Source organism: Acinonyx jubatus, chromosome E4 (assembly GCF_027475565.1).
Source record: "Acinonyx jubatus isolate Ajub_Pintada_27869175 chromosome E4, VMU_Ajub_asm_v1.0, whole genome shotgun sequence".
NCBI lineage: Eukaryota > Metazoa > Chordata > Mammalia > Carnivora > Felidae > Acinonyx > Acinonyx jubatus.
The window spans coordinates 21,268,562-21,282,025 of NC_069395.1; the positions used below are offsets into that span (position 1 = coordinate 21,268,562).

The 13,464-nt window shown below is 42.9% G+C and overlaps 1 protein-coding gene across 1 annotated transcript in view; it reads left to right on the plus strand.

The window, feature by feature from the left end:
* The window catches only part of CDC73 (cell division cycle 73), a 321,928-nt gene that overhangs the window by 178,203 nt on the left and 130,261 nt on the right, over nucleotides 1–13,464 (plus strand). The window contains exons 18-21 of the mRNA XM_027074943.2: nucleotides 893–976; nucleotides 11,726–11,855; nucleotides 12,273–12,433; nucleotides 13,200–13,267. The gene's annotated coding sequence lies outside the window, so the exon portion shown is untranslated. The remainder of the gene's footprint in view (nucleotides 1–892; nucleotides 977–11,725; nucleotides 11,856–12,272; nucleotides 12,434–13,199; nucleotides 13,268–13,464) is intronic.

Consider the following 13,464-nt stretch of genomic DNA (forward strand, 5'->3'; position numbering starts at 1 on the left):
TCAGCACAGAGCCTGATGCGGGGCTTGAACCCATGAACCGTGAGATCATGACCTGAGCTGAAGTTGGAAGCTCAACCGACTGAGCCACCCAGGTGCCCCTACATTTTACTTATTTTTGAGAGAAAGAGAGAGACAGAGCACAAGTGGGAGAGAGGCAGAGAGAGAGAGGAAGACGCAGAATCCAAAGCAGGCTCCAGGCTCTGAGCTGTCAGCACAGAGCCCGATGTGGGGCTTAAACTCACAAACCGTGAAATCATGACCTGAGCTGAAGTCAGACGCTTAACCAACTGAGCCACTCAGGCGTCCCTGAATAGATGTGTTTTTGATACTATTTTGGTAACTTCTATAGTGCTATCCACATAGTAGATCCTCACTAAACACTTAAGAACTTCCCAGCTGAATAATCTGTGGAGTTATACTATTCATACTTCTAGTAGGCCTATGTGGCCTTATGCTTACTCAGTATACTATCACTGTTAGATTTTAACATGTCAGGAAGAGATCCAAACTACTATATATAACATGGTCCTATATTTTCTTGTTCAAACATATCTGTGTGGCAACAACCATCGAAGTCTTTTGCAAACGTAACATAACAGCCACGAGAACAGTTTTGAGTGTGTGTTCAGCTTTCAAGAAGAACATAGTTTATTTCTATGTCTAATAAAATGACAGTGTCATCACTCAAAATGCAAAGCATTGATGAGGAGAATTTTCATTACTTAATTCTGACAGACAAGAAAATGTGGTTAGTGATTTATAATTAATGGGAATTGAGACAGTGTCTTGTCATCCCTGAGTTAGTATTAGTAGAGTAAGGGAGAGCAGGCACATGTTTCCTAAATGGGATCAGTTCTTTCATTTAATATTTGCGTGCCTTTTTATGTACCAGGAACTACCCGAGTTGCTGGAGATGCTGTTTTGGACAAGATAGAAAAGCGGGCCCCTGGTCCTCATGGAGCCCACATCCTTACAGGTGAGACAGTGGCTACCTGGGCTAGAGGAATCCATGATATCCTGCAATAAGGGACATTTAAGTGAGAACACAAATTTAAAATTTCAGAAAAAAAAAAGAGATCTGATGACATTGTCAGAAATTCACAACGAGAGCATAAATCAAGAGCATTAGGCTTTGTGTATATAAATGCTAAGGGATTCCTACATGCTGGGCACTTTGCTGAGTGTTTTATATTCATTAGCTCATTTACGCTTTACAACAGAGCTCTACAGTATGTCTGGTAATCTATACTTTGCAGATGAAAAAAGGCTGTGAGAGGCTGAGTAATTCACTCAAATAACAGCCAATAAGTGGAAGAGCCAGGACTGGAAGTGAATCCGTCTGTCCCCAGCTGTGGTCAGGAGCAGTATGCAGACAGGGAGGCATGTAAACAAGTAAATGCCTCCATCTCAGAATTAGTCTGTTGAGCTCAGAATCTGAAGAGGGCACGTATAAAACTAGAAGGGGTAAGAAATTAAGGTCCAATATCTAGAAGAGGCATAGACTTTTAAAGGCATCCTGACCTGAAAATCCTCTAAGAAAGACTAATAAATAGAATAACCTGAAGTTTATGGCAAAGGTTAGAATGTTCAGGTACCACTAGAATGTCACTTCTCTAGAGAGTAGGCTTGATGAGGGCAGGGATTTAATCAGTGCTGTGTCCACCTAGAATGGGGCCAGGGTGCAGCAGACATGCAGAGTCAGCCGTGCAATCCAGCTTCAACACAGCCCCCAGAACCAGGAGTTCTTTCCTGATGGCCTGTGGACCAGATGGAGAAATGTGATTCGACAACTACAATGACAGTGATTAGATTAATGCATTTATATAAAAATGGATGAAGTTCTCTAGATTTGTCCCATCGGGACCTCTTAGCCTTCCAATTGTCAATTTTTCACAAGTGTTTTCCATAAAGAAACACAGAAATTCGTGGCAGCTTCTTGCTTACCCTGGAATTTAGTGTATAGAACATAGCTTGAGATGAGAGGTAAAGGGCACTGTTAGGCTTTGTATATCCCTCCACTCTCTGGCTGCTTATAAAGAATCATTTGCAGGGGCGCCTGTGTGGCTCAGTCGGTTAAGCATCTGACTTCGGCTCAGGTCATGATCTCACAGTTTGTGAGTTTGAGCCCCGCGTCGGGCTCTGTGCTGACAGCTCAGAGCCTGGAGCCTGCTTCGGATTCTGTGTCTCCCTCTCTCTCTGTCTGGCCCTTCCCCGCTCATGATCTGGCTCTCTCTGTCTCTCAAAAATAAATAAACGTTGGAAAAAAAAATTTTTTAAAGAATCATTTGCTGCAATGGGATAAAAATATAGAAGGCATGCTTATAAAATATGTGGGTGACCCACTCGAGAGACAGATGAACCTGATATTATGTTGAATAAATGAGGAATCAAAACAATCATGATAGCCAAACAGATTGGCTTGAAACCAACAAAGATTTTTGAAAATAGAAGATGGAGAAAATGTATTTTGATGGTATATTATTATGTAAAATATCTTTGGGATTTAGTTGACTATAAACTGCTTAAGAGCCTATTAATAGGGACTGGCTGTTTAAATTAATATATATGTATATATTTTAACTAAAAAAAGCAAAAGAGATAGATCAGTGTAGGTAATAGACTCATTATACTAGATGCCAGAAGGATCGCATTCTTGGTATTGTTTCCCTGTCAAGGACATAAACCCTAGCCTGTATGGGAGTCTAGCTGTAGGTTAGGTCTTTATCCTATCTTACCTGGATTATTCCAATTTTTTTTAAGTTTATTTATTTATTTTGAGAGAGAGCAAGTAGGATAGGGGCAGAGAGGAAGGGGAGAGAGAGAATCCCAAGTAGGCTCTGTACCATCAGCACAGAGTCTGATTCAGGGTTTGAACTCATGAACTGTGAGATCATGACCTGAGCCTAAATCAAGAGTCAGATGCTTAACCGACTGAGCCACCCAGATGTCCCTAGATTATTCCAGTCTTATTCCCATTTCCTTGTCTAAAGTTTTGCTTTCTTCAATCCATTAAAAAAAAAAAAAAAAAAGACTTCATTTTGTAGAACAGTTTTAGGTTCACAGCAAAACTGCACAGAAAATATAGAGTTCCCATATACTCCCTTCCCCCACGCAAGTACACCCTCTCCCCCTATCTACATTCTCACTAGCGTAGCACATTTGTTACAAATGATGAAGCAATGCTGACACATTCTTTTCATACAAAGTTCGTAGTTTATGTTAGGGTTTGCTCTTGGTGTTGTACATCCTATGGATTTTGACAAATGGATAATGCCAGTGTATCCACCATTATAGTATCATACAGAAAGTTTGTCATACTAAAAATCCTCTGTGCTCCGTCTATTCATCTCTCCTTCCGCCCAAGTCCTGGCAACCACTGATCTTTTTACCATCTCCATAAGTTTGCCTTTTCCAGAGCCTTCCATTTTTCACACCGTGGCCAGAGTGTGATCTGAGATGATAACCCTCACTGTCTTCACTGACTTGGCTCTTCATTGTTTTCAGGGTCGAGTATAAACACTATGTTGATCTGGCAGTGAACTAGGTGCTCAGGTTCCTTCCTTCCGTGAAGATTGTTCTGTGTGTGTGTGTAGACTGATCAATAAATTGTGAAACGAACAGATAATAAGAGGAGTTCATGTAGCAGTAAGTGCCACAAAGATGATAAAACAGTAATGGGATATAGAGAGTGTGCAACATGGGAGACATCTCTGAGGTGGCCAGAAATGGGCTGAAAGTGAACAATGGGGAGTTAGCCAGGAGAAGATCTTGGGGATGAGCCTTCTGGGCACAGGGAACAGCCAAGTGCAAAGGTTCTAGGGAGGTGTCAGTCTGGGCCAATATTCTGGAGAGTGATCTCTAGGAGGGATAGTTTGATGAGAATCTTGAATAGCATCTATGGATGAGGGAAAAGGGACCAGTATATACTGAGGCTTTTATCTATGTAATTCATTTTAATTTTGAAGAGATTAGAAATTATCCCTTTTTACCAGATGAGAAGAAAAGAAGTTCCTAGAAGTTAAATAACTTGTCCAGGTTTTCCCAGCCAGCAGCGGTAGAATGGAGTCTGGAGTGTTATGTCTGATTTTAGATTCACTTCCCACTTTAGGTAATTTTCTTGGTGAAAGAATTCAGGATGTTTATCTCTGCTGAAGAGCTTATCCGTGAATGTCCTTTATTCATTTTTTTATTTGCATAGTAGTTATCTCTTTCTGTATGTGTGATATCATTCTGCTTAAGAAAGTAAACTACAAGGAGTCATGAACCATTTCAATCTTACATTCCCCACTGTACTTAGTCATGTTTAAATATAAACCCATCAGGATTGAGTTTCAGTGATAAATAAAGGAGTTAATGTGCCTCTCAGCAGAACCTCCCTTATGATAAGGGCACAGTGTAGGAGTTGAGAGATAATGGCTCATTATATGTAATCCTAGAGTTTATATTCCAGTTTTCCTTGTTGATGATGCCAAGGAATGTAGCAGTATATGTCAAACAGAACAGAGCACTTACATTTGAAAAAAGAGATTTCCATTTTCCTTAGGGAAAATGACCCCACTTACATTTTTTAAATGAAAAAAAAAAAAAACAACATAGGATATACTGAGATATGGTGGTTCAACTGTAAGATATACATACAGACATGGTGGTCTGTCAGTTTATCTCAATATAAAAGCACACAAAAAAGGATGTGCTAAAGACTACCCCACCTCATAAACTTCTGATATTGCGATCACCGTGGCAAGGGAAGAATTAAAAATCAAAGTTGGGGGGCGCCTGGGTGGCTCAGTTGGTTGAGCATCCGACTTCGGCTCAGGTCATGATCTCATGGTCTGTGAGTTCGAGCCCCGCGTCGGGCTCTGTGCTGACAGCTCAGAGCCTGGAACCTGCTTCGGATTCTGTGTCTCCCTCTCTCTCTGCCCCTCCCCTGTTCATGCTCTGTCTCTCTCTGTCTCAAAAATAAATAAACATTAAAAAAATAATAATTAAAAAAAATAAAAAAAAAATCAAAGTTGGAATCTCCAACATTTCCCTTTCCTCAAGAAAATCCTCTATGGAGCTCCCTCATTTGGTAACAATAATTAATATTACTGTTGAGATCTGTGGCTCGAAAATATACTTGGCGCTTGTATGAAAGCTCCAGGTTTCCATCTCTTTAAGTAAAGAATACAGCATCTCTTCCTGGTGGGCAGGAATAATTTAGAATTGTTCTGTATTACATTTCATTATGGATGATGAGTTTCTGCCTGAGCAGAAGTATCCTGGCTTCCTGTAAAAGTGTCAAGGTAGACTGGGCAGGGGAGGGCAGAAATTTTGACTGTGCATTGGGGAGGTGAGCTTTCTGCATTGAAAGTTTGGTGGCTAGCTTGTGGACTGTGTTATGAGAACATATCATTAAAGGAGCCACAGTAAAAGTACTGTAGGAAAAAGAGCGGTAAAGATTTAAAAGGTAGCCGAGACAATAGGAAGGCTACAAGGCAAAAGGGCAAGACAGGAAATAGCTCAGGCAGCATGGAGGTGTAGACAGGACAGGGAGGATAAAATATGTAAGCCAAGTGCAAGAAGCCGAGTCAAGGGGGCAAATAGCTATGGAAACTGGTTAGAATCCCCATCAGAATCCTGAAAACAAAGCCAAGAGCAATGGACAGGGGAGCTGGGAGAGAGGGAGGTGGGAGAGAGACTGAAGTCCTGTCAGCAGATGGGAAGTAATGGAAGCACAGGTCAGAGCGGCCTCCAGGATGGAATTGCAGAGCCGGCAACGGAGAATAAGAGCGCGGTGTGTGACCAATTTCAGATTTCTTGTCTCGGAACCTGTTTTGTTCTTGCAAGCAGATCTAGCAACAGAAGCAAACATTTCAATGTAACAATGTGGTTTCAAAGGGCAAGCCTCAAAAAACAAATGGAAGCTTGGCTGTTTCAAAATAGGTCACCCTGTGAACGGTCAGTTTAGCTCTAGCTTATGACCTACCTTGAATTTTTGTTTTTTTTTTTTTCCCCTTGCCTTTAGCAAGGCCTTTTGCATTTTGTCACATGGTGTATTGTGAGGCTGCAAAGTGCACCGGAGAGCAGACTTTTGATTTGAGTGCTGTAGCTTTTGTTACTTAAAGTAAAGTACCAAGGCATTATTAGTTAGTCAGATTGATAGATCGACTGAATGTTCCAAGAATTGGGAGAGGGGGGTGAGGTGGGAAGTGGTTCGGGCTTCGGAGCTGATTGCTCTCAAATAGTTATTTCTTTTCTAGAGGGTTTTTCCCCCCTCTGTGGTAATAACCACAAAACATGCAATCTGTTGGTATCTCATTTCATTACATTGCAGATTTTAAGTGCTCCTGTACTCTCATCTATAAATCACTTATGCTTTTGTATGACATTTACTGTTTCAAATTCAACATAAGTTGCTGCCTGACAGCGTAATTGACAAGCCCACATTATCCTGGCAAATGACTGCAATAGATACTGGCGGGCCCTGCTCTGCCATTCCCATGCCCGCGTGTTGCCAATCGCTCAGCTGCTTTGACAGGGAGGTTCCACAAACAACGACAGCAATCACCATTGTTCATATCCAGAAACAAACTTAGGGAGATTCTCCTGTTTGATGCCAATCTGGTGAAAGTAACTTGGCATCTTATTTAACAAGGGGAAAATGATTGTGTGGGACAGATGGGATTTTATTTCAGCAAGACTGGGTTTCATGCTGTTTCGTGGAGCTTTGGATGCATATATTTTGTCGTGTCCAGATGCACCTTCCCTCTTGTTTTTCCACCTTTCCTTACACATGGCATCACACCCAGAGGTGTGCCTTCCCCTCCAGAGCTGGATTCTGCGTTGCCGTGATGGTTTGAGGGTCATTCATTGTGACCCCAGGAGGGGCTGGGGTGGAAGGGTAATAAATATTTTTTCTTCCAAAGAATACAACCTTAGGTTTAGAGGATTTCCAAACATTCTCTTCTTTTCCGGCTATGGCAGGATAACAAAATGTTCTTTTAATAACCAGTGCTAGAGTTGCTCTTATGGAGATACTTGCTAAAAGAGAGAGAGAGATACTTGTTATGTCTGAGGATAATACCACGGAGGCTACTTTAGAGGAGGAAGGGAAAGTTTTAAGGTTTTGATCTGGAAAGTGTGTAACAACAAAATGGTGAACAATGAAATGGCTCTGCCAGAAGAGGTAAGAGCAACTTGAGGAAGAAGAGGAGGTCAGAGATGAGCAGGAGGGAGGTCACAATATGATGGGCTCTTCTCGGGAAGGAGACCTGAGAGAAAAGTAGGTGGAAAAGCAGTCGAAATGCTCCAAGAATTGAATTTACTATTTGACTTTATTGGCAACGATGTGCTGTAGGCTCTTCCCATTACTTGAAATTTATGCTTAAAATCTGCTCCATATGCCACCTTCTGTTGGTGGCATTTGGGGGCGCGAACAGATCAGAGGTAATGCCCAACGTGAGGTGATACAGTGTGCAAAAAGTACTCCTGGTACTGTGTGGCAAGATGTTCCAAACATGGGATGAATTGAGACAATACAGAAAGTTTGAGCCGGATGTGACTGAGTGAGAAATAAGCATTTCCGTAGAGAGACGGTAGGGCCACGGGCTTTCCTGAAGCAAGAGAAAATAGGTGTTCCAATTATTCCATTTGAACACATAGGCAAAGTTATCTTGGTTGACATCTCTGCTTTTCAACGTTACTCCTTGACCCATTGTCATCTATTGTGGTTGAGTTCACATAACAACCCCAGTGCTATTTAATCTTTCTTATGGTTCAAACGCATGTGGGGGTAGAGGATACATGAGCACAGGGGTGGGGGAGCTGTTAGTAGGGAGGCGAGGTGAAGAGTAAATCTGGGTGTGCCTGGTAAACTGGGCTGGCAAAGTCTGTTTACCTGAAGGACTAAGCCGCCTCCCGGGGGGTCTGGCTTTCTCCTCATAAAAAAGACTCGGACAGGGGCTCCTGGGTGGCTCAGTCGGTTAAGCATTTGATTTCAGCTCAGGTCATGATCTCACGGCTCCTGGGTGTGAGCCGCGTGTTGGGCTCTGTGCTGACAGCTCAGAGCCTGGAGCCTCCTTCGGATTCTGTGTCTTCCTCTCTCTCTGCTCCTCCCCTGCTTATGCTCTCTTTCTCAAAAATAAATAAACATTAGAAAAAAAGAAAAAAGTAAAAAGAAAAGACTGAGACAAAGTAAATCCGGCAACAGATCCTCAGAGCTGAGGCAAGAGGGGCATTTCAGTGTGTAGTCACATGCCCTGTTTCCCGGGAGCTCCTATCTAGTCTCCAGGAAGAGAGAGGCACTTGTGAGTAAACACATACATTCTAAAAGGTATTAGGGATCAAGGCCAGCTGCTTGGGTAACTCGGAAAAGAATGTAGCATTCAAAGTCAGAGAAAGACGTCCTACTGCCTTCACCTGAGAACCCCACACAGAGGCTCTGTGAGGCTTTCAGGGCATTTGTTTTCATGCACATAATGTTTTTGTATCCTTCTTCCTGTTTCTCCCTAACCAACCTGAGCACCTGTAACATAGAGCTTAGAGCTTGCATCAAGCTTTGCTAAATGCCAGAAGGCAAGGCATAACCTTTCCACACTGACCCTCCTGCTATAACAACAGTGAAGTTTTCTCTTTTCTCATCTATGTTCTTGGTAGTCCTACTGGTGGAACCTGGGCACGTGGCTGAAGAATTCAATGCTGTCTTTGAGGAACTTACTACCTATGCCTCCTGAAGTCCACAGGCCTCTCCCTTCTCTAAGACCCAGACATCATTATTTTCCTGCTGTACCCACATCTACCACCGGATCTGCACTGAACCTTCTTTTGTGGGTCCTGCCTGACAGCAAGCTTCCCCATTGTAAGCCCTTTGTGGCTTAAGTTGAAGCTATTTATTTACTGTGTCACTGGGCCCTCTGGGTTCTGCTCACCTATCATACCTCCAATGAGTCTTTCTTCTGGTTCGGGGCTCTGGACAATGGACTTTACTCTCCTACGGAGAGCACACTTCTGTTGGGTCTCCTACTCTCTACCCCCCCCCCCACCGGCCCCCGCCTTTCCCATTCTCCCTCTAATGTCCTTTTTGTCTTGCTCTTGATCTTAACATGATTCTGGTAGATGAGTTCTATTTTAATCAAGAAGTATTTTGAGTCTTGGTTACCTATTCTGGACGGACTCCTTCCGTGTTTTGTCAAGCCTCATCTCGGAACTCCTAATAGAACTAAAATTAATGTTTAGTTCCCCCAAATCTTGATCTTTGTGTTCTTTTGCCTTCCAAAACAACTGGCCTGATGTTGCCATTTCTCCATGAGGAGGCTGCAGTAAAAAGCTGGACCCCAGAGAATCCCACCTGCTTTGCTCAAGGACAATAATCCATTTAAGCTCAGTACATGTTTGTTGACAAAGTAATTAAAATCAAGCTATGGGAAAATAATTAATGGCATAAAAATACTCATTATATATTGTTAGATTAAAATAAAGTAGCTTACAAAGGTAGATGTAGAGTATATGCATAAATAGAAAACAAAGGTATACATATACAATACCAAGATTTTAACAGTGGCTCTCTGATTAAGAGAATCATGATCAACTTTTATTTTCTTCTTTTGGCTAATATATTGTTTAGAGTTCCCATATTGAAGTATTATTTTTATTAAAGGAAGAAAAGCTTTTATATAAGCAGTAACATCCAAACATGCCTAAAACCCCACATTTACATTTATCACATCTTGCTTTATGTTTCCTTGCTTAACTCACGGTCACTTCTTGGAGAAAGGCAGTTCTTGTGATGTCAAAATTCAGGCATACCACGTTAAAGGGGCATTGGCCATTTCCCAAATGACTTGTGGGGTGACCTGAACCAGTAGGGTTGGGGAAGTGAGATAAGGGGTTGATGTGATTTTAGAGGGTCAGAACCTAATCTAGGGAGTAGGAAACTGACCTAAAAGGGAGAGACATTTGCACAAACCACCAGACTTATTTTTTTTCTAAGGAAATGGCACTTATTTTAAGCACCTAACTCACATTGATTAAGCGTGCACTGAGTACTAGGAACTATTCGGGTGTCTGGTCCCTCCCTGTTGTTCTGAAACTTACGTTTCAGCGGAATAGACAGAATGTGCAAGTACATAGTAATAAGTGCTATGAAGAAAATAGAAGGGGATCTCTGAGCTAGGAAGTCAGGAAGAAACTCAGTGAGTGACATTTGAGAAGTGACACAAATGATGTGAAAGAATAAGGCATGTGAAGATTTCAGAGAAGATTGTTTCAGGAAGGAACACTGCAAGTGCAAAGGTCCTGAGGCATGAATTAGTTTCACCTGTTAGAGGGAAAGCAGAAAGGCTGGTCCATTGAGCAGGTGGCAGAATGGTAGGAGGTTAGAGAGGGAAGCAGGCAGGGACTGGCTCAGGAAATGCCTGATAGGTCTTGCCGAGTAGTTTGCTTTTTTTCCCCCTAAATGTGATGGGTAGCAATGGGGCCCACTTTGCTGTGTGAGGTTTAGAACAAAAGCAGCTGACTCTTCTCATCCTTTATATATCAGGGTTTACTAGTCTAGATCAGGATGGGCAAATAGATTTCATTTCATGTTCCAGCCCTTATCCACAGGTTGTGGTTGCTGCAAATGATATATTGCAGAGGACTCTGTGTCTTTGTCCCTGATCCATGGGAGAGAGTACAGGGCTGTGTGAATAACATCCCCCAGTGGCTGAGGAGTCAAGTGGGAGGTGTGGTGCTATGCATTTGCTAGCCCTGACTTAGATGTTACTGAAAATGTGTGTTCTCAGGTTGTGTGCAACTGTGAGTAGATTGTTATTAGGACCATTGCTTGCATTTTAGAAACTAACCATGGCAATGTGGTGTAGTCCGAGAAACATTGCAGTGACAAATTGAAAACCTTTATTCCAATGTTGAACTAAAGCAGTGATTATAGGCATTCTTTGTCCTGATTTAAAAAAATTTTTTTTTTTTTTTTTTTTTTTACATCTGCTGTGGGCTTTTTAAGGTGCTGTGGTAGGCAGAATAATGTCCGATCCTGCCCTCCTCCCCTCCTTCCTCCAAGATGTCTACATCCTAATTCCTGGAACCCGTGAATATGTTAGGTTACATGGGAAGGGAAATTAAGTTTGATAGTCAGATGACCTTGAGATGAGGAAATTATCCTGGATTATCTGGATAGGCTCACTGAAATCACAGGATCCTTGTCAGAAGAAGAGGGAGGCAGAGGAGACAACAAGAAAGAAGGCAGCATAAGAAAGACTCCTAGGCTCTGTTGCTGGATTTGAAAATGGAGGAAGGGGCCAGGAGCAAGGAACGTGGGTGGCCTCAAAAAGCTGAAAAAGGCAAGGAAAGAAAGTCTCCCCTAGAGCATCCAGAAGGAACAGATCTGCTGACATCTTGAATGTAACCCAGTGAGACCCATAGCAGACTTCCGACTGTAAGGTAATAAATTTCTGTTGTTCATACCACTAGATTTGTGGTAATTTGTTACAGTAGCAAAAGGAAATGGACACAGGCACCCTTTTACAGATTAAGGAAGCTACTTTCAAGTCTTAGTTCATTAATTTAAAAACTGGGTTGGTAGTGACTTTTGTCAGGTGTCTTTTATTCTTCACGTATTTTGTGCCTTCTAATCGAATGTGAAAGGCAGGCCCTAGTGCTGTCAGCTAGGTCTTTGTGTTTCCTTGGGCTGCTCAAGAATTCCCAGCTTGACCTTGGTGTTCTTTGGGTCTGTTTCAAAATTTCACAGAATATCAAAATTAGACAGAGTCAGTCTGTGACCATGATGGATCAAGGCAAGATCCAGCCCACCCACAACGATGTCTGAATAAAAAACATGAACATCGTCCACACCGCAAGAAAAGCCACGTCCTGGCTGAGTGAGTGACCACAGCTTTTGCTTTTCCCTCTCTTTCTTTTCTTCTTCTCTCTCTTTTTAATACCAGTTGCATCATTAGCCTCAGTAGAGTCTTTCCTCATACTGGATACAATTTAAGGTATCCATTCATAGAAATACCCCTGCTTACTGACCCCATCCAATCTAAAACAAAGCACGGCTGCCGTAAATTCTCCTCAAAATCACCTAACATAAACCTAAATCCTGTTAGTTCTTTCTAATATCTTCTTACTGAGATGCCCATCAATTTCCCATTGGTTGTTTTATTTATTGCTGCAATGAGTAATAAACCCAATCTGTCCAATTAGATGTGTGTTCCTGGTAGTCTTTAGCTGGAGGGCATTGACAAAGGTTAGGTTTTGTATTTCATAGGTACACGGTGGTTGTTTTAAAAATTAAGGAGGAAGAGTTATGATGGCAGAGAAGTAGGGGGACCAGGATTTCCCTCAACCCACAACACGGCAGTATTGAGGTCAGAACACCTGGAACACCCACGCAGTCAGTCTGCAGAGTGACAGAAAAATGTCCACAGGTGGAGGGAGACAGCTTGGAGGGACTGAGGTGCGTGTATGCAAATTGGGGGAGACCAAACAGTGTGGGCACGGAGGGGAGGGAACCCCTTCTGCCAGAGACAAAAGGGAGAGAAAGAGAAGCTGTGGATTGCAGTATTGTTCGTACAAGAGAAAAACCTCTCCGGACCCTGGACAGGGGAATGAGAAATACAGAGTGTGCCAGTTTCTACTTTGTGAACGGCCTTAGGAGCTGAAGGCTGGAGTTCTCAAAAGTGCGGGACTTTTCTCCTGACCGAGGCCTCTGCCTGGCCTGGGGAGGTGGGGAGCCAGCCCTGGGGTATGGTAGCCATCTCAGGGGTGCACTGTGAGCAAACGGTCTCCTGCCTTCAGTACTGTGGGAAGAGGGTATATTGCCCCCAACAAGGACGAAAGACCCTGCGGGCGGCACCAGCCATATGGGCAGGGCAGAGTGGCACTACCCCGGAACCTGGTCCATGTGGTGTGGGATCCTTTAAGACATCAGGTTCTGAATCCCAGCTGAGGGCCGAGGAGGCGCAGGGGACGGTGCCGCAGGACAAGCCACCTGCCGGTGCCACTCTGTGAGGGCTGCCTGGAGAGTGTGGTGTGAGACGCGTGGTCCGGGGAGGAGAGATTGGGGTGTGGCCGCCTTTCTCCCCATCACCAACAGGGTGTGGCTTCAGGGAACGGACAGCAGCGCCCAGAGGAGGTGGGACCCGCTTACACCATCCCTGCCTCTCCGTGCCTGGTAGCTGCTTATCTCCTGGACTGGGACTGACACTGATCTAACGGGACAGCCTCTCTTCCAGACGTGTGCAGCCACTGGTCCCAGGCACCAACAGATGACTGTCCACAGGTTTAGTATGTTAGTCTCTTTTTAATAATTTTATTATTACTATTATTTTCGCTTTTCTTTCCTTCTCCCTTCTTTTTCTTTCTACCTTCCTCTTTTTTTCCTTCCCTTTGGAATGAGGCTCATAGTTTTTGATTTGATTTGATTTTTAGTCAGTTATAAATATATATATAATATATATTTATATATATTTATATAAATTTATATAA